We start from the raw sequence: 22104 nt of genomic DNA on the forward strand, positions 1-22104 counted from the left end.
ATTTACGGGCATGCCAATAAGTGAGTAAGAGTTAAGCAAAAAAAAAAAAAACCATAGCTAGAAGGCAATGGAAAATAAAGAGAGAAGAAGTCTCATCATTTAAATATGCAGCAGACGTCAGCAGTCTGGCTACTGTTGAGAGCAACAGAGAGAGGAGAGAGAAGAGGCAAGAGGCTGGTTTTTTGATGTTGATGGGCTGCTGATGGCGGCGCTTTTCAAGATTGCAACGCCCATTGCTCCATTGAGGCATTGAAAGTGCATCTAAAGTGGGTCTCTCGACTCGACTCGACTCGTCTCTGCACAGTGTGCCATATTTTGCGCTTATTAAAGATTTTTAAATACAGTAATTTGGTCATAAAAGCGAACTCGCTGAAGAGTTGAGTTGCTGCTTTTGTTGCTGCTAATTTATCAGAAGGATTCGTCATGGCGTCAGCCAAGCTAATTTGGTTTAAAAATTATGAAAAATCATGCTGCTAATTGTCGAGAAATCCTTTTAAGCCAATTTATAATTACGCAGTCTGTTCTCCTTAAACACACGATTGATAATTGCTTATGCACAATTATGGTTACGAGCAAAATTTATGCAAACAATTTGCGATCGCAGTTGAAGTCTGAGTTGCAGTCAAAGTCTCGGTCTGAATCGCAGTGTTCTACATGAGACAAAGCGTTGGCAAGCCAATCAAATCAAAATAAATATAAAAACCTACATATTTGCACAACTTGTCATTGAACCGATTGTTTCGGATTGTACTTAAATGTGAATGTTGTTTGACATGCCACAAGGCAAATGAGTGTATTCGCTATGATCAAAGTTTTGCGTCGAGCTAAATAAGCGTAAATGAATTTCTCTTGTGTTTAAAGAGAATATTATTAATATTTAATTATTAGAATATTTAAAAATGTAGTTTTAATGCAAATGTGTTTTTAAAAAAGTGAAAATAAAAAAAATTATTATCGCCCGAGCAGGGACTTGAACCCTGGACCCTTGGATTAAAAGTCCAATGCTCTACCGACTGAGCTACCCGGGCATGTGATATCACGAGATTCTGGAACTGTTCTCATAATAATTTCAATACTTGAATAATTAAAATTGATATATTTAGGTATTTTGAATAGTATATTGATGAATAAAATCATTTAAATGATTTATAGAAATTTCTATAATAAAAACTATTACTTTACCAAGTTTTGTCTTTGAAAGTGTATAACAAATTCGTTAGAATTAAAAGGTTTTCGATTTTGTTTGTTATTCGCAGCGAATTATAGTCAAATGCACTTGAGAATTAACATTTGAAATGCCTTAACAACTGACCGGAGCTTGGCATTTAATTGAATTGGCAACATACTTATGCAAATGCCAGATCTCTGTGGACTGGCTTCATGATTTGCATAGAATGACGCGAATACTGTGGGTTTTATTTTTATTTTTGGCAAAAAAACGAAGCTTGATTTGCATTACGAAGATTGCGTAAGCTGAAAAGGGAAATGCAACTGTGAGATGCATGTTCAGGAGACGCATTTGGCGAGCGAAAGAAACGATAAATTATGATGAGCATTAAAATAATTTACAAATTAAAGAGCAGAAATTACATTAAAATGAGCCTGAAATGCGAGTGCAGCAAAAAGAGGAGATGCATCCGCAAAGGCTTTCCAAGAAGGAAAGCCACGCGGACATCAACTTGGCTTCGAGTTGAAGTTGAAGTTGAATGTTGAAGTTGAATGCTGCCTGACTGACTGACTGATGTTAATAAGGCGTCTCATAAATTATCAGCGAAACGTGCTGAGACGACTCTGCAACAGTGTGTGCAGCGTGCAAGTTGCAACTTGAGCTTGCCGCAGAGTTGCGTCTGTGGCATCTTCCTGCGTTTTGTTGTTGTCTTGACATATGCAATGGCGCGCACAAAAAAATTTACATTGCATTTAGACGGATGCGACAAGCCAGAAGCAAACAGATCTTCACGATGATGAGGCTGACAAGCTGCACAGCTCAAGAGTGGGAGCAGAGAAGAGAGGAGGCAAGGTGAGGGGCTGCAACTATTAACGTGACAATTTGTGATTTGTGCCTGGCTGCGCGACCGACTCTTTGGTATTTAGAATTTCTTTGTACGCATCCTGTTTGTCACAGCGGAGATGGAAACCAACGCCATCATCATCGTTGCTGCCGTCTGCTGAGTGCTGACGATGACTGCATTTAGATTACGGAATTATTTAAAATATTTTATTAAAACCTCTCTCTTTCGCCACATCTCGCTGTCTCACTCTCGAATGCCAGCTGCGATCAACGTAGCGGGGTATTAATTATATAAATTATTCAAAAGTTTTGCGTTTAATTGATGTTAAAATGCTGCCAATAAAATCCTAGAAATCTGAGCTGTTCTCTTCTTTTTTTTGCCAGTCACAGCAACATTCTGTGCACTCAAGCGCCATCTGGCGAGCGGCTGAAACGTAGTCTGGGGTTGGAAGTGTTCTAAAAAAAAAGATGGAACTACATCTGCTTCCATTTATGTAAAGTGAAATCCATTGGAAGCGAAAGGGTTGCAGCTCCGTTTTTTAGAAGGGTTGCTGAATGATTTGATGTATTTTTTTACTGCCACTTTTTAGTCAGAAATTGTCGGTGGTAGAGTGAAGTACGACAAGGAAAAGTGCTCGGAAAAAGTACAATGAAATTGAAGGAAAATTACAAATAAATGTGAAGAAAACATTGCCAAGGAAACAACATACTAAAAAAATCCACAATGGAAGATCGTTGAGAATAAAGAAAATTATTTCAAAGAGATCAATTAAGCATTGCTGAAGAATCTACAAATTGAGCAAATCTACAATGGATCGTTAAGAATAAGTAAAAGTAATTAAAATTTAGATGGTTTAATTTTTAACAATACCTTCTTCTTTCAGAAAATTAATCCCAATAAACACATTATTGATTTATCAATGCTTTAACTTGGGATGAAATTGGTAAATAATGTTGAAAGTATATAACCATTTTAGGTTCTTTAAACTCTCAATTTTTATCTTGTACTGTCTTATTCTTATAGTTTGTTTCTTTTCCCTTTCTAACCACTTCTCGCATCTATTCAAATTAACTGATAAAGCCCACTCAGCCATGCCCTAACACGTAACTATGTTACATAAACATCAACAAAAAGCGTACTTGATCTAATCCCAACAATAGATCCCACTTGGCTTAATAAGTGTGCATTGTTTGAACACGCGCTCAAGAGATCAATTTAAATATTTTGTTAGCCACCTCGGGTCGAAACTTGACCACGCTTTTGACTGTTTTGAAAGCTTAATGCTTGAAAATCTTTAAGTCAAAGTTTTTATGCTTTTTTTTTGGCTTATCATTTCCGCTTTGTTCCAATCCCAATTCGAAATCCCAATCCAGAGAAAGAGGGAGAGAGAGAGAGGGAGACTGTGGACAAGGCAACTTGACAAATTAGACAAATAGAAAACATGTCAAAGAACTGAGCTGCATGCTCAATTAAGCCGCTTGACAGGCGCACATCAACAGCAGCAGCCGCAGCCAGCAGAGATCAGCTAACTGGCAGAAGAATTGGGAATGTGATGGACTGTAGAAATACCCTGTTAGTGTGGCAGACATAAATAAATGTAATAGCTGAAAATGTGCCCATATTATAATTCACAAACAAACCCGTATTAAGTTTTAAATATCACTTCACTTTGTTGTAAAATCTGATCACTTGATCTTAACTGCCTTTTTGTCTGTGCATTCAGTGTGGTTATAAACGAAAATATATTTTTTTTATATGTATATATAAAAATTTGGAATAAAATCTTTAGAAATAGTAAATCAATTTATCCATCTCTAAATTTGAAATGAAAGTGATAGAAAAAATGGTAAAACAATTTCATCTGTCTCTGAATTTAAAACAGGGATTTCAGTTTAAATATTTGAGTATAAAATTGTAGCAAATTCTTAACAAATTTTATTTCGTCTGAACTACTGCGAGATCAGTTTACAAAGTCTGACATAATTTGATGTTACTAAGCTTCTGATACATCAGCTTAGTATCTAGCAAATAAAACTGTATAAATACCACAAGAATTTGAAGGCTTTTCTCTGAACACCTTTTCTGTTCGCCTAAACAATTTCTCAATTTTCTCTAACTTCAATATACCCCACATTCATTTATAGTCGACTAAGACTTTTTCTCATTTTCCTCTAACCTCAATATACCCCACCTTGCTTTATAGATCACTTGGTATAAACGTCAGCCACATGACGCACAACTATGCCATGTCATGTTGCCTCGCTCTTAGCTGTTAGCTGCGTAAGACCAGAGGTTCGTGCCCCCGGGGCACAACGCTAATTAGAATAAAGCCGACGCGTTTTCGTAGGACAGTTGAAAGCTGAATGAATGAACAGAAGAGTGAAGACAGAAGAAGAAAAACTGTTTGTTCATGGCTTAAACGCAATTAACAATTAACCGACGCGTCGGTCCAACGAAAGATCAAGTTGAATACAAAACAAACTAAACACAAAAAAAAACATTTAAATTCGTTTAATTTCACAGCTTCGCGATATTGATCGCAATCACAATGGAAATGGTCGAGTCATCCTCGGGGCCCAAGGCAATCGATTGTGAAAGGTGGCTGAAAAGGTGCGTCTGGGCTTCCGTTTCAGGTTGTGGCCCCAATAGAATTCAAACACCTCCAGTCGCCAGACGTCTATCATAATGTCTGTCCGTCTGTCTGTAAGTTGTCTGCTTGCCTAGCTGTCCGTCCGTCTGTCCGTCTGTCTGTCTGTCTGGTCGGGGCTGGTAATCAAAATCCTTTTATAGCATTTACATAGCAGCACATACAAACTAAGCAATGCCTGCCCATTGGCTGGCTTGGGCAAGTTTATAGTGTGTTTTTTTTTGCTACTCCAAGAGTGGACACTGGTCTAGAGTTAGTCTAACGGGAAGGGGGAGTGCCAAGTGGAGGGGGGTATGGGCTGTGGAAGGGGGGAAGAGAGCACTGGAGAGACTGTTGACAGCCAACACACACTGATCGTGGGAAAATGATCGATTTCATTGCTCTGCGATTTGGGAGAGTTGCATGCAGTTGCCGTTTGCCGTTTGCTGTTTGGCCACTCGCATCATCAACAGCGGATCACAACGGATCGGACTCGGAGTCTCCGACTCGGAGATCGGGTCTACATGACATCGAACATGCCAGCGACGTGCCATGGAAAACTGCCAGAGCTGCCTGCAACTGGCAATTGAAACGTGTTCATAAAGCAATTTTCGACTCTTTTTTTTTTGTTTGCTGTTTGTAGCGTTTTATAACATAAATTGTCGCTAGCATTTAGTCAACTCGTTTTCTTGATCGTTATGTTGTGCTGTGAAAAGCATCTGACAGATTGTTGCCAATTTGGTGGAGGCCACTTTTGAATATTGATCTAATCTCAGGTGTGTTTTGTTATTGGCCGTGAAACATAATTTGATTAGCAGCTACAACTAACTAACTTCATTTTAAGCCTAATTGGTGGATTTCATAAAAAGCCTAATTGAGCGAATTATTTGATGGACTGCAAAAGCGTCAAGAAAATGTCACTTCAAAGTAGCTAACTGAGCAGTGAAGAATTTAAACTGGGTTTTTATTAATGTTAAACTTAGTTGGTGAACATATTTCATATACGAAATAACTCTAAGATAATCGCACAACTGAATTGAAATGAATAAAAACTTGGCTTAAAATATATATAACAAATTTAAGCATAATTTGTCAATATTATAAATGTCTGAAAAGGCAAATTATTTTAAACAAATGAGTTCTGAGTAAAATTTCTTTAATATAGCTGTACTCTATTCTTAGGCTTGGTTTAAAATAATGATGTGAACAAGAAGTAAGAAAGTTACAGTCGGTATTAATTAACATGCTGTATAAATTTTAAAATATACCAAATTAATATACCACAAATATACTAAATACATACCAAAGGCTACATTTGGCATTTTAAAATAGTACAACATTAAAAATATTCATTATTCTTAAATAATACACCAAATTGATATACTGCGCAAATACTAAATATTATATTTTCTATCGATGTATAATCAGAGCGCTAAAGATATCAAATCTGTTGCAATTAGCATCTGCTTGGGGCTTGATCGCCAATTGTGATTAAATTTTAAAAGTATGTTGAATTTCCTTGTTGACTTTAATTTACTCACAGAATTGGCCTTGAAATAAGTGTCAGAGTGTGCCAAGTGTGTTTAACTTAAATGTTTTCTAGTCACATTTCAAAGTGAGTTCTAAGTATTACACTAGACTATACATCCAAAAATAAATGTGAAACAAAAATTAAACTTTGGAAAATGGATTGTTTCAATTGTTCTGTTTGCGTGAGCGTCTCTGTAGTTTTTCTTTTGCTTGTGCTGAGCTATAAGTTCTTCGAACAGAAGAAAAAGAAGAAAGCTGAAGAAGCTGAAGCTGAAGAATGCATAAAAAAGTTGAAGGAGGTGGGAATGGAGCCAAGATATTGGAAAATGTGGGATGACAACAAAACTACAGCTCGCATTTTTATTCCATTCAAGAAATATATTGTGGATGTGACCGAAGGAGCAGGACTAATTTTGGAAAAGAATCAATTGATTGGCGTGAAACCGGAAGCTTATTCTAAGCCTCGACCGTTCCCTAAGATGTATGAACGTATTGGTGAGGTGATCAAGGGAGAATAAATTACCAAACACAATCTGACGCTGGATGAGAGCGATGCAGCATCAAGTGAATGAAGCATTGAAAAATCAGCTGAATGCAGAATTGATGCCACAAACTTAATTAATTCATAGTATTTTTTCATAGTATTTTTTTTATAATTTTATAATGTTAGGTATACTATTCGAAAAGTAGAAATCTGCGTCTTTGAAATTCTAAAATAAATGATAATGACGTTAAATTTCTTGAATATATTCTTCAGTTTTATTTGCAATCATTTAGAATTACTTTAATATATTTTCTATCTATAATCCGAGCGCTAAAGATATCAAATCTGCAGTCAGTAAAACCATTTCGACATCGACTTTTATAGGATATAAAGCGATGTTTGTTGCAATTAGCATCTGTTTGGGAATTGGTCGCCAACTGTGATTCAGTTTTAAAAGTATGTTGAACTTCCTTGTTAACATTTATCCACTCACAAAGTTGGCCTTGAAATGAGTGTCAGAGTGTGCCAAGAGTGTGTAACTTAAATGTTTTCTAGTCACATTTCAAAGTGAGCTCTATAGTAATACAACCAAAAATAAATGTGAAACAAAAATTCAAGTTTGAAAAATGGATATTTTCGTTTATTCTGTTTGTGTGAGCATCTTTGCAGTTTTTCTTTTGCTTGTGCTGAGCTATAAGTTCTTCGAACAGAAGAAAAAGAAGGAGGAGGAAATGCAGCCAATTTGTTTGAATATATGGAATGACTCGAAAACTAAAGCTCGAAAATTAGTTGTAATCGAGGGATTTATTTACGATGTGACCGAAGAAGCAGCAACAAGTTAATGAAGCATTGAGAAATCAGCAGAATATATACGTATACTCTAATTTTTTCATAGTATTTGTTTTTTTTATAATTTTACAATGGTATGGAAAAATTTATGGAAAAATTTATGTAAAGTAAACTATTCGAAAAGTAGAAATCTGCATCTTTGAAATTAGAATTACTTTAATATATTTTCTATCTATAATCAGACGGCTAAAGATATCAAATCTGCAGCCCTTTCAACATCGACAGGGTATAATAGAGATGTTTGTTGCAATTAGAATCAGCTTGGCCATAAAATACATTTGGCATAAATAAATAATATAATAATAATATAATTATAATAATAATAATAATATAAAGTATACCAAATTTTCAACAAGTTCGTATAAGGTAAAGTTATTAAATTGAACTGTAAAGAATGGAATCTTGGTTTAAAATGTAATTGTTAAAGTTAGTCAACGTACTTCAGTAAATATTCTATAATTTTATATGCATTGAAGTTTACTATTCACAAGCCAAATAAATATTGTAATAACTTGCGTAAATATTATAAAACTGCTCGGTAATTTTATGCTTTTCTATTTGAGATATTTGAAGCGCCTTTTAGGGTCAATTTGCTTTTTGCCTTGTGCTGGAATTCGTATTTTTTTTATATATATATATTAATGACATTCTCTATTACATTTATGCGCTGTCTGTTAATTTATTGCTTAATGTTTTAATTAATTTTTTTCATATTTTTCGTTTATGTATACAACACAATTTTTTGCTTATCGCAAAATCTCTCACAACTCTATTTTGAACGGTATCAATTATGATATTCATTTAATTTTTGTTTTTTATTTGGCCAGAGGCACAACTCGTCTAACTAATGCCAAAAACGGATTAAATGGATTAACGTGCGCCGCCTTCAAGGAGCGCAAAACGAAAGACTTAGGCAAAAAACTTGAAATGTCCAAGCCAAGTGCCGACAGCAGAGTTGTCGGGAAAAATTATTATGCAGCAGCAATTACTCGCCAATTGTCGACGATAAAAACAAGCAAAGAGAACTGCGAGAGAAGAGAGAAAAACTTGCCACCTGAGATGTGTCTAAAAGGCGATAATCCCGACAACAACTATCGAGAGTCCGAGCGAGTCTTTGTGTGGAGTCTAGACAACGGTTCTATGCTGGCCCCTCGTTCCCGTCGCCTCGTTCCCGGTTCCTGGTTATGACCAAATGCAGCAGCGGGAGCTAACACAGCGGCAGCCTCTAGGTGATTATTTTTATTATAATTGTGCGTTTATTGGCGTGAGGAAATGTTCGAATGTATCTGAGTCCCATTCCCATTCCCGGTGAGTGCATAAAATTTCATAAACACAGAATGAGAATGATTTGGAAATTTCAACGCATGTTAGTTAACATCTTTTGCAGTTAACTGATATTGAGGCCCCCATCTAATTGTGTCGCCAACTGGCCCGAACATTGTGCTAATGACGACGACACCTTCGACGAAGGCGACACAATCTTTGAGCCGCATTGCCAAGCGCTGACTGGCGGCAACACTTTTGGTGCCCCGCCTGCTTCTCTTCCCCCGTCCTCCTCAGACCTTAGCGATTGCATCGCCAATGCAACGTAACTCAAGCATCCCACTAATTTTGCCATATATGTCCAAGTGGTACGGCCAACGGCAACAAACGGTGGCAACATCAACGGAGCAACATCAACATCAACGCCAACGGCAACGAGTTTATCAAAACGGCAACAGCTTTGATTTGCAGCGCAAACTTGGCGCTTGTCGTACAACATTGTTGCCAAGACATGAATTTTGGCCATTTCTATGACCATTTAGCATTCAAAAGACTTTTGCCGACAAAATGCATAGATAATTCTTCCTATCAGCTCACTTGTATCATCATTAAAACTAGCAGATCAACAAGATGTGTGGTTATAAAGTTGTTAAAATCAGTTGAAACTTTCTGATGGAATTGTCAATTGTGAAAAGCCAAATGAAGTGTGGTCTTAAATGCTTAAGAAATATATGAACTGCCATATTCAAACTTTTAAATATTATATAAGAGCTGTCATCTTCAAACTACAAAAACTATTTTTACTACAATTATATGTAATCTACATGGGTTTAAATAGTAACGATCGGAGATAGTAACGATAAGAATCTATTAAAAATAATGTATGAATTCATATTCAAAATAATCAGGATTTGGAATATTAAATGAAATGAAATTATTGTCAAACTATTTTAATCCTAAGCCATTACATATTAACCACAGTTTCTTTAAAATAAATTGTAAAAATCGAATGAAATTATTGTCGTTCTAATAATTATTTAAAATCCATAAAATTGCAGTCGAAATTTACTTGAAAATATATTTAAAAAATAAACACAATTATTTTCTAGCTATTAATTGTATAAAATTAATCAAATCTTATTCACAGTTTACTTGAAACACACAACATATATCATATTGGACACTGTTATTTACAAAGTTAACAAAATTAAGTACATTTTTGTATCATCAATTTCTTATTTGAAATTCATCAAGTATTGGCTGCGACTATTTGCGAATTTTTATTTAAAGAATGGTAAAATATGAAACAAAATTTCGTAATCTATTAACTATTCAAAATCATTCAAACATTGGCTGTAATTCAAAATTATATTATCATTGAATTATTCGAAATATTTAAAAAAAGAAATACAATAATTTGTCGTGTGTTTATTAATACATAACAACTAACAAAACAATTGCAATTTATGTAGTTCAATAAATTTCAATTGTTTTGTTCACACCTTTTTTGTGGCCTTTGCTGTCATGTGTGGAATTTTCCCAGGCTGCTGTTAGTCCTAAATCATTTACAATTACGCTTTCAATAGCAGGCTATCTAAACAGTGTACTTTTAATAACTAAAACTGTAGCTGTTATGTAGCTGTAAATGCTAGTTACAAAACGTCAAGTGAACAAAGTGAAATAAGAGTCGATCCAACGACGTAATTACAGTCTTCTCTGGGAGATTGTTTATTTCCCCACTTCACGGAGAGGCATTCGAATTAGTCTAAACTGTTGAAATGCCTCATCAATTATTTGATTAAGTGCACCTCGAGTATTGAGTGCATCTACAACAAATATTCTCTCGTACTTATAATTTGCTGATCCAAAGATATGAATATAGAAAATTAACCCCAAAGTCAAGCGCAGCTGGCGCCAAGCTATTCGAAAATCTTTGAAAGTAATTAGAGTTATTGAGATGCGTATCGAAGAGAGCAGTTGAAAGCAGTTGCTTAAATACTGCCCGATCATCTGTGAGCAATTTGTCTGGCCTAATCTCAATAAACCGATCACAAGCTCAGCATAAAACACTTGGGATTGAATTCGTTTTGGAGGCGGAGTCGAGTTGCACAAGTTATGCTAATTGAAAGAGGACTTTGCTGTGCTTTGATTAATGTTAACATGCCTGTAAATGTTTGCTCAAAAAACAATTAAAATGCCAAGCGGCTTGCAAACTAATTGAAATTATCATTATAATGTATAATAATAATCGTAATCACTTGCTCATTATATCTTAAGTTTGCAATAATCAAGCAATAGTCTAGTGTCTGGCCAAGACGCACGCCAACGCCTCATTTGTAATGCTCCACAACTTGGCCAACTTGGCAGTCTAATTACCAAGACTCTCATTTGTCTTGCCTTGCGTTGCAGTTGCAATGCGACAATTAAAAGTTGTTCAAGTTTTTCAACTGCTCTTTGCATAATTTCGCAATTTGACATCAGCCACCACAGCACTGTGCACAGGCTACAGAGACTCATTAAAAATGGCAGCTACCTGACAGCCCCTTTCAAATACTCTCCTTAATGCGCTTTCATTGGAAGTGCAATTAAAATGCAAAAGCTTAGCTTGGTTTAGTGACCCTGACTAGACGCTGTCTTAAGGCTAAAGTGCGTACAAGATAAATGCATTTAAAATGCATCTCCACCAATTGCGTGTTTCAAGTGTGAACTGCGGCATTTGTTTGGCAACTCGAGAGTTTTGTGCGAAGTTCACAGCTTAAAAATGTCAAGAAAGCGAGGGAAGATTGGTCATGAATAGAGAATTAACACAAAGATAGAGATCATCTGGTAATAGTGAAACATTTAACCATATAATTATTAAATATTTTTAATTTTATGCATTTTCTTTTCAAATCTTGGATAATGTATTTATTAAAATTTGTAAATAGAAAGTTCATGTTATATGATATTGATGAGAATAAACATAGATGATATATTTTTTTTATATAGTTAATCAAAAATGTGTACCCAAATTGATTTTTTTATTGGTTTGATTATATGGAAAACATCGCGGTATTATTCATAAAATATACAGTATTATTATACCGCAAAAATACTAAAATATATCAAAGGCTACTTTAGACATAATACTACATTTAAAATATACCATAGAGTACAACAATTAGTAAATTTACTATAATATATCAAATGCTATATTTTTGGTATATAGTACTGCATTTAAAATATACCATAGAGTACAAAATCTACCACAATGTGTAGCGTGTTTATAAATGACCTGCATTTCGCAAAGTTCGCTAAATTATATTTTAAAATAATTGCATTAATCTTTAATAAAAATTCTCAGCAATTATTCCTTGCTTACATTATAAGTAAATAATGAACAAATTCTATAAAGTATATGTATGTGTTTTAACTTTTAATAAAATATTCCATACTACTCTTTGTGATTAATGAAAGACATTTCTAGATATTATCACTGTTGAAAGTAATTCGTATGTTAACTTGCAAATGTAAATAGAACTCATTAATCACAATTAATATTTGTTTCAAATGCATTACAATAGCTAATTGCAGTTACAAGTTTGACTAAGTGCATTTCTTGGTTTTGGAATATGAAATATAAAATCATAAAATTGTAAACATAATTACAAATTAAAATGCGTGCTATAAGAGCTTAAATAAAAATTAAAAATGAAATTCTTTGGAATTTGCGATGGCATGTAAATGGCCATCATCAAATCAGTCAGTTTATGTTAAACAAAACTTGGCATCGGTATTAGAACCATAAAGCATAACACATATATAGATATTGTATACTACATACATATGTATATAGTAGCTGTGCAGTAGTTATACTCGTTACATATAGAGTAGAAGGGTATTATAAATTTGTGCGTGTAAGAAATGAATGTAATAGGCCATAAAGTACATATATTTTTTATCAACGACAACTGCTGAAACCGTCTGGTATATTATGCGCTTTATGGAATATAGTGAATGTAATAGTATATTGATAAATTTTATATATTATAGTATATTTTGAATTTAATAGTATATTCAAATATTTTTAATTTATGTTATACTAGAAATAGCCTTAAGTAGTATACTTTAGTATTTTTGGAATATGAATTTGTCATATTTTAAGAATCTATGCTTTATGGTATAATCTGAATTAGTATATTGACATATTTTATATTTTATGATATATTTTGAATTTAATAGTATATTGATATACCAGAAAATGCCTTCAATATATTTTAGTATTTCTTGGTACATAATTTTGGTATATTTTAAGCATAACATGTTTTATGGTATATTCCGAATGTAATAGTATATTGGTATATTTTGTATTTATGGTATATTTTGAATTTAATACTATATTGATATACCAGAAAATGTCTTCAATATATTGTAGTATTTTTTTGTATTAAAATTTGGCATATTTTAAACATAATATGCTTAATGGTATATTCTGTCTAGTAATAGTAATAGTATATTGGTATATTTTCTATTATATGGTTTATTTTGATTTTAATAGTATATTGATATACCAGAAAATGGATAGCGGGTATCTCGCAGTCAAGCACACTCGACTGTAGCTTTCTTACTTGTTTTTTTGCTTAGTGCGTGTCAGCAAATGTGTCTGCAATTGCAGATACACTCTGACTTGTGGCTCTTCTCTCTATCCGTGTGGCTGCTTCATGCTGCACTGGCAACTGGCCAACCAGAACGGCCGCCTATGAAGAATTCTGCCATAAATCATGGCCATAAAACAACTAGAAGAAGCGAGCACAACGGTAGTAGTTTCCCTCCCCATTATTGGCCAAGCTTCCCCTCGACTTTCTTTGGGCCTAAGCATTCATTACTACTGCTAATATTACTGGCTATGATTGATAATGATGTGTCAATAATGTGTTTGCCAATTTTATGCTGAACGAGCGCCAAACGAAGCTCAGCGAAACTCTGTGAAATTCAAAACGCAACTTAATTAAACCACAAATAGACAATCGATGACCAAAAATAAGAAGACTGAGAAGAACGTACGACGACGACGAAAGTCGGCAAACATTTGAATGGCCAAGTTAGCAATGTATGGAATTTGGCCGACGCATTCAAATTGAATGCGCTGCGGAGGTCGCTTGATCGCCGCGTACAAAGAGCGAGAGAAAATACCGCAAAATGCAAACGACAGGCTAATAAGCCCAAGTGGACAGCTTGGTATGCCATCGATCGCTGCATATGGTAAACAATTGTTGGCCACATTTATTATGCACACAGTCGCACACACAGCTTGACAGCTTCCTTAAACACACACACACAGATACTAACTTGACCGGCAGACCGAAGTCAAAAGTTGCGCTTGGTTCACTCACTTAATTGCTGGCGGAATTGTGTCAGACGTTTGCTGTTTGCCGTTTTGCTGCGGATAAAATCAAAAGCAAAATCCACACACACAGATCGTGCGTACAGATACAGATACAATAACAATAACAACATCAACATCAACAACGATGGCATTGTCTTAGGCTCTTTACCATTCAAACTGATCGAATGAACGAGAAAACTGCGAAATCTGGCACAAGTCGAACTCTGAGATGAGTCTGAGCTTTTGTTCAAATTTCTGTCGATTAATTGTTGATTAATTTTCGTGTGTTCGGCCTTACAAACGGCGTGAGAACATCAGTCAAAACTGGATTTTTGCCTTAAGATCAGACAAATACTTCATCTGAGCTGAATTTACTTTAAGAATTTATTGATGACCATAAAAGGTAACGATTATTTATTGTATTGTAGTATAACAAAAAGTGATCTGTTTTGAGATAGTTTTTTGTGGATAATAATGAATTGAAAATGGATTGTTCTAATTACATTTTCACGGAATATAATTTATGAAATATTTTTTAATTAATTCATAGAATGCATTGGAAATAAATAAGAAATAAACTGTGTTTGACGAATTTAAGATTGAGATGTGAGAAAACAAAACCGAATATAAGAGTCAATACAAAACAAAAATCCTAACAAACTTACATAAAAAATATTTCATATGCAATTCAAGGCAATTAAAAACAATTTAAGAAATGAAATATTAATTTACTAAACAAACTCCAACCTAACAATAAATTTCATTACTAGTACTATTAAAAATTGAACCCTTTTTTATTTATATAGATTTAAATATGATAATGAAAGAGTTAGAAATTATACTTTAAAATTTATAACATTTAAAATGTTTGAATATCGTATGTCATGCAATCAAAATAAAATAGTTAAAAAATATTTCATAAATCGAAGCTTGAATATTCAATAATTTAAGTTTTTATTAAATTCCATTATCATAAGCAATTAAAGCTAATGAGTTAAATAGATTTAATTGATTATTAATTAAGTGAAATCCCTTGCTCAACGAATGGCAATAAATAAGTATGCTTATTAGAATATTGCCTTGCCAATGATAGGTGAGGTAAACCAGTTTACAGTTAACACAAATCCAATTGGATAAACGACAAATATCTACAACCCGGACTGAGTTGGGGCTTATGTGCAGGCGTAGATAAAGTATCTAGCATGAGCAGCGCATATGCTAGAAGAGCACCGCAGCATGCTAAGCGTCTGCTCCACCTCCAATTGGATTAAAAAACACACATACACACACACGAACGACGGCGATAATCATAAATTTAAATAAAGCGAAACAGCAAAAGCGAAGCGCAGCGAGTGCGAGCGAGACAAGCGTCTGGCTGATTTGAATAATGTGACTGTGTGCGTATGTGTGTAAGAGTACTTGCTCATGCAGTTGGTGGAACGTAAATCAGCGCAAGCGGGAGGGCGAGCAGCGAGGGCGTACAACGCTTGCTGTCTTTGTCGCACGCCAACGACGAGAGCTTCGCTCACTTGTGCAGCTTTTGTGGAACCTAAGAGAGCGATCGCGATCACATATTCGCAATGGTGTGTGTGTGAGAGAGAGCGGCAGAAAATTGGCAAAGAGAGAGACTGGAGAGCGAGAGCGAATAGTTGTTGTGTGTGTGTTTGTTATCATTCTCTCTTGCTGTGAGACAGGTTGCAATTGCTCAGCTCGCGTGTTGCATGCTCCAACGCATTGCGCTGTCTGTGTGTAGATACAGATACAGATATAGATATTGCTGTTGTTGTTGTTGTTGTTGTAGTGTCGCCCGCTGCAGTTGCCGCCGTTTGTTTATTTGCTTTTGCAGCGCAAAAAAAAAGAAAAAAAACTTGTTGCGCTGCGCCCGTTTCGCTGCTGTTTGCTGTTTGCGTTTGCGTTTGGGTTTTGGCCAGGGCAACCAGCCTGGGGCAGACAACACAGCAGTCAGCAGTCAGCAAAGTCAGCCAGTTAGCCAGGCGATCGTGCTGCGCTTTTGATCTGCGCATCTTTAAGATACTCCGTTCAGTTGAGTTTCAGTGGTTGTAACTCAAGTGCGCGCGCGCGTTACGTTTGCTTTATATTTTTTTCGCACAACTCGCAACTCTATTCGCTGTGCATCTAAAACAAAAATATATACAACTAACCGATTCGGTTTCGGACTTTAACTTACGCCTAAACACAGCCGGTTTAGTTCAGTTTGAGTTTTGAGTTTTGCGCTGCGCTGTGTTTTTGGGCTCTGCACTTTTGCTCGCCAACGTTTTGACGACGGCATTTCGACAAATTTCGCGAATATCGGTTAAAGTATCTCGATCGCTCATAAAGTTCTATCAGAAACTGTTTACGTGCTTGTGCTCGCGTTACGAATTGTATATTTATCTAACTGATCAGCTTGATCAACGACACAACAGCAAATATAAATGCCAAACAATTATGAAAAAGTGACCAAAAGTTGGTGAATAAGTGTGAATTGTTGAAACTACTGCGAAACATTTACTAGTGAAGGAATTAAAGTTTTTGTAAAGGTAATTTGACTACATATTATTTAATTTTAAATGAGGTAAATTGCTATGAAGTTTCTCTCAGTAGAAAATATTACTTGGTTGTCTTTACTAATATGTAAACTTCAAAGTAAATCTACAATATATATAAAATAGGGTTAAAGCAAAGTTGATGAGATTAAAGCATAATGAAGTTTAGATTTCAAATCTATGAAAGTCATGATTAAAAAATTGATAACATTTCTGCGACTCTTCTACAACTTTTAGTAAGTAGGATTATCTCAAATTCCACAAGGCAATAATATAAAAAGAAATCTACAAGTTAATTTTATTCTTCCAAATATGAATCGTCATTAATACCTTCACAAAAAAAAAACATTATTCATGCCTCAATTTGGTTAGTAACTAATATGCAATAAAGCTGATTAATTTATGAATTGTTTATAGTATTTGGTGACTGCAAATTTGAGGGAAATTTTCATAATTACCTCAAGTATGTATTACAAAGATTAATTTTCCATAGAGTTTCCATTCGAAGCGATAATAATAGTCAGTTCTATGTGTGCCAAAATGCTTATCATAAACAATGCGACAAACGAGCGAAACTAACATAGTATCAAATTCATAAACTTAAAGCACAGATGTCAGGCAATTGGCATTTCGTTTTGCGTCATCAAAAATCGACAATAAAATCAAGGGGGAAAAGAAGACGTCAGAATGTAAATAGTATGCGTATAAGTCTAAAGTAAATAGTGTGCCGAAAGTACGTTCAGAACCTGCAGCAAAGTTTACACTACTCGAAACGAAATGTTGAAGTGGCTTTCGCAATGTGGCACCAACCAATCATGCAGTGCAGTGCCCAGCACCGTACGGGTGATAAATAATATTGAAATTGAAATAAATACAATAAACAAAATATAAAAATGTGTAAGCAAAAAAAAAGAAACGACGATCGATCGATTTACACTTTAAATATTGTCGTCGTCGTCGTCTTCGACTGCGATAATGTAAATATGGCATATATATATCTGTATTTGTATGTATATCTTTGCTGATAAGTTCGACTTCGATTTGTTTTATTAGCATAACACTTGTGCGCCTCGTCAAAGTTACAGATACGCAACGAGCTGACAAGTATCTTTAGTTGCAACGAGTGTTTATATGTGTAAGTGTGTGTGTGTGTGTGTCTTGTAGCGACAAGTTGGTAGTGAACTGCATTTCCTTACCTTATTCAAATGCCGTTATCTGGCTATATGTGCACCATATAGATACAGCCAACAGATACAGATACAATCACAGATACACGCCGTGGACAGGCCATTTGCTGTAACGATCAAGTGATTGATTATTTTACTGTATGTTGTGTTTGTACAATAATAAATATTTGTCGTGCTCTGCCTGCTGCTTAGCCTAATTAGATAAAAATGGTACCCCGTGCTTTATATGTATGCCACACGTTGCTGTTGCAGCTATGCTTCTACGGTGCCGTCTCTTTATCTTGCCTGCATGCTTTCCATTTACCATATTCGGTATCTGCATGTACATGAACTGATTAGCCAGAGACGACAACGATGACGACGTCGTCGATGAGGACAACCAAAGACAGCGACAAGTTGAGACTTATTGGAATATTTATGTATGTATTTGTAGCTATAACATAGCTGTATCTCTAGCTATAGCTGTAGCTGTTGCTGTAGCTGTTAGCTGACAATTGCGTCGTCGAAGCTGTTTAAAGAAATGAGTTCAATTTGTTTGTCATGCACTGATAACAACGACACCTAAGCGCGGCGAGGACGAAGCTGAAGGCAGCAGATAATGCTGCTCTCTACCTCTAAGACCCGCTATAATAACAACCACAACAACAATCACAATTAGAGCCCAAAAGAATAACATGCACAACTCGTATGCGTTAACAAACGTTTTGCATATCATTCACTGACTTTCATAACACCTAAAAATCAATTGACACTTGAAAAACAAACTAATCAATTGGCTGACAAGTCGCTGGAGGAATACTCTATAAATTAAAATACTTCAAGAGGGAAACGTTTTGCAAATTCATTTTACTATTTTACATTTAAATGAAGTAGACAACTTTATCTTTAAGTATACAGCTATTCTAGCTTATCAGCTATTTAAAATAGTTTGATTAAATCTTTGCTGAACAACTTGTCAAAGTCTATTATAATATATGGTATATTATACAATATGCAGTATATAGCAGAATATGTAATATATTCCTAATTTGAGGGTGTGTGTCTTTAAGTGGTTCTATCAATAGTAGTTAAGTAGTTATAAGTTATTTTAAATAGTTTGATTAAGCCTTTAGAGTTTAGTATAATATATGGTATATTATACAATATTTAGTATATAGTATAAAATATAGTATATTCTTACTTTAAGATTGTCTGCTAGATTTCGTTGAGTCTATTGCAAATTTCTATTAGATCATTTTATTTCTCAACTATGGACTTCCATCATACAATGTATGGTATTTAGTATAATATGTAGTATTAATCTATACCGAATTCCTATTAGATCATTTTATTTTCCAGCTATGAACTTTCAATGTTAAGTGGTTTAATTTTCTGGAAAACCACACTTGTTAGTCGCTCAAGTAGTATCTTATCTGTCATATATGTATGTATATAAAATTTCCCATGCATAATTAAATCATTTATTGAAATAAACTGAGTAATGTCAACTTGGGCAATGATTTCATGTTTAAACTTTAGACGTTCGCGAATCGTAATATTTGAAATCTTATCAAGGTTTACTTTTTGCGGTAGGTAATTTGAATATGATTCACATAAATCACTTGCGTGGATTTGTCAGCGACATGTCGTCATTCAATTGACAGCTTTGGCCACATGTTTAATGATAAGCTACACGTGTTTAAACACGCAGAAACGCAAAAACCACATAAAACCGGAGGTCCTCATGGATTTCTGGTTCAAGATAAGCAAATTTTTCAAACGCACCTCGTTAAAAGATACCGTGAATATCTCGAGACGAATGTAAGCACTCTACTCACATAATCATTTGGAGCACTCAACAATCGCAAGCAGGAGAAGCATAAGATAATGCTTAAGCAAAATATAATTTGCGAAATTAACAAATATAGCAGAGGGGCAATTGTGCTTGTGATTAGAATTTATTAAATTCACCTGATTTCATTTATTGTGCACTCCACTTCAATGAATTTCGTAGAATTTTTTAACCTCTACGCTGGGTAAACAAAACACACAAATGGGCTGATGCTGATGTTGGCCCGATCAAAGTACAATTTTTTCGTTCGATTGTGTCGATTAGTTTTGTGATTGTAGTGTGTTGGGGGCTGGTGCTCGTGCACGTTTACACACACTCAAAGAGTTTGCGATTGTTTTGGGCCAGGTTAGTGCCACGAAAGTTGGTCGCATATGATGATTACACAATGTTGACCATGGTACAAAAGATGTCGATAATAACTTCTTCAGCTGTCTTCTCTATGAAGTTGTTATCTATTTATAGACAAACTTCGTAATTTATTTTCCCAGCTCTATCTTTAAATAAATTATAGACATAATTCTAAATCTTTTGCCACCTTTAACTCATTCATTTCCAATAATACCAAATGACATCATTGCTTAGCTCATTTCTCCCATTTCTTTCGCAACAAATGAGCAATTTGCCAACAATTATTGTGCCTTAAACCAAATTGGTTCCAATAGATTCCCGTTTTAGTCGCTCATTCATGATACTTGCTAGTGGTTTGTTTTGATAAGTTGTTCGTGCCATGCGATTATCGTCGTTTATGGCCCAAAGTGTTTTTTCTGCGAAAATGACTACAATAAATATATAGTAATAATAATTAGAAAACTGTCACACGTTTGCTTGCAACACAAACAGGAAAACAATGAGTACCATTCATTAGCCAATTGCAGTCAAATCTCTGACCAGACGATAGTATAGTAGCAACACTATTTAAGTGGGTCTGTTATCATGACGCCGGAACGTGGTTAGAGATATCGGCGCATGGAAATGAGTCAAACGTGGTGTTTTGAGCTGATGATGATGTTAATGTCCATGTCGATGTCGTCTATGACTTACAGTTGCAGGTGTCACGTGAAAATATGAATTCTAAATAAACAGGGAAAGCCCCGACTAACACAGGAAATAGATTGTTCAGTTAGCGGAAGAAAGGGATCGACTGGCGATAAAAGTTTATTAAGCAAACATGTTAAATTGCACTTCAAGATAGACTAGATATCTTATGAAAACAACTTGGGCAATAAAATATATACTAAATATACCAAATACTAAATATACAATATATATATAAAGTAAATAAAACATATACCAAATATACCAAATACTGAATATACTATATAAACACATACTAAAGATGGTGTATACTTAATCAATCATAATATATCAACTACCAAATATACTATATATACCATACACATATACTAAAGTCGGTATATACTAAATTAATAACTATATACAAACAACCAAATATACTTAATACTGAATATACTATATAAACACATACTAAAGATGACGTATACCTAAATAATCATAATATATCAACTACCACATATACTAAATACTAAATATACCATACACATATACTAAAGTCAGTATATACTAAATTAATAACTATATACTAACTACTATATATACTAAATACTGAATAAAACATAAACATATATTAAAGTTTTAATATACTAAATCAATAATAATATACCAACAAGCAAATATACTGAATGCTGAATATACTATATGAACATATATTGCAGATGGCATATACTAAATCAGTAATAATATACCAAATATATTAAATACTGAATATACTACACATATATACTAAATTTGATATATACCAAACCAATTATAATATGCAGCCTACCAAATATACTAAATAATGACATATATTAAAGATTTTATATACTTAATTTGCTAATTTATTTATTTTTTCTACTCGAAGCAATTCGTAATAATTTATGCACAATTTATTGACATTTTGGGGATCTTTTGTTTTGCCGTTTTCAAATGCTAATGTGCAAATGGCAATCAGTAATTTGTTTTGCATTATTTTCTAATGCTGAAGAACTGTAAATGGGTTAATTTGTCTTAGTTGCTAAGTCAAAAATTGTTTAATGCCTCATTGCGTTTGGGGCGTGTCAATTATAATGTGGCTCCGCATGTTAAGTCCTCCATAAGCCGCAAGGAATCCCACTTTACGAATGGCACTTTACGAATGGGGGGCCAAATGGGGGCGCTGTCCCATTATTCATGGCGGATGGGAGTAGGAGATTTCATAGAACATTCGAGTTTGTTTTAACAATTTGACATATATCGATTGGGCGCTAGGCAGGCGCGCAAAAAAAGTGCTGTTGTTTGGTTTTGCATTAAAGATAATTAATATTTAATATTTATGCGCAGTACGTGGACTTTTAACTAAACTTCAATTAGCA

At 34.5% G+C, this 22104-nt stretch overlaps 1 protein-coding gene, 1 long non-coding RNA gene and 1 other non-coding gene across 4 annotated transcripts in view; 2 read left to right on the plus strand and 1 right to left on the minus strand.

The window, feature by feature from the left end:
* Window positions 1-955: 955 nt before the first annotated feature.
* Trnak-uuu (transfer RNA lysine (anticodon UUU)) lies at window positions 956-1028 on the minus strand. Its single transcript has one exon. It is a non-coding gene; the product is annotated as a tRNA-Lys (tRNA).
* Window positions 1029-7193: 6165 nt separating this feature from the next.
* On the plus strand, window positions 7194-9591 carry LOC133850048 (uncharacterized). 2 transcript variants are annotated; one of them, XR_009895577.1, is made up of 3 exons: window positions 7194-7575; window positions 8331-8809; window positions 8873-9590. It is a non-coding gene; the product is annotated as an uncharacterized LOC133850048 (long non-coding RNA). The 2 variants fall into 2 exon arrangements; XR_009895578.1 differs by lacking the exon at window positions 7194-7575 and adding an exon at window positions 7847-7867 and having other exon boundaries at window positions 8873-9591.
* A 6501-nt stretch (window positions 9592-16092) lies between these two features.
* Window positions 16093-22104, plus strand: part of LOC133842495 (protein nubbin) — a 54457-nt gene continuing 48445 nt past the window's right edge. The window contains exon 1 of the mRNA XM_062275603.1: window positions 16093-16669. The gene's annotated coding sequence lies outside the window, so the exon portion shown is untranslated. The remainder of the gene's footprint in view (window positions 16670-22104) is intronic.

The sequence above is a fragment of the Drosophila sulfurigaster genome, chromosome 2L, assembly GCF_023558435.1.
Source record: "Drosophila sulfurigaster albostrigata strain 15112-1811.04 chromosome 2L, ASM2355843v2, whole genome shotgun sequence".
Lineage (NCBI taxonomy): Eukaryota > Metazoa > Arthropoda > Insecta > Diptera > Drosophilidae > Drosophila > Drosophila sulfurigaster.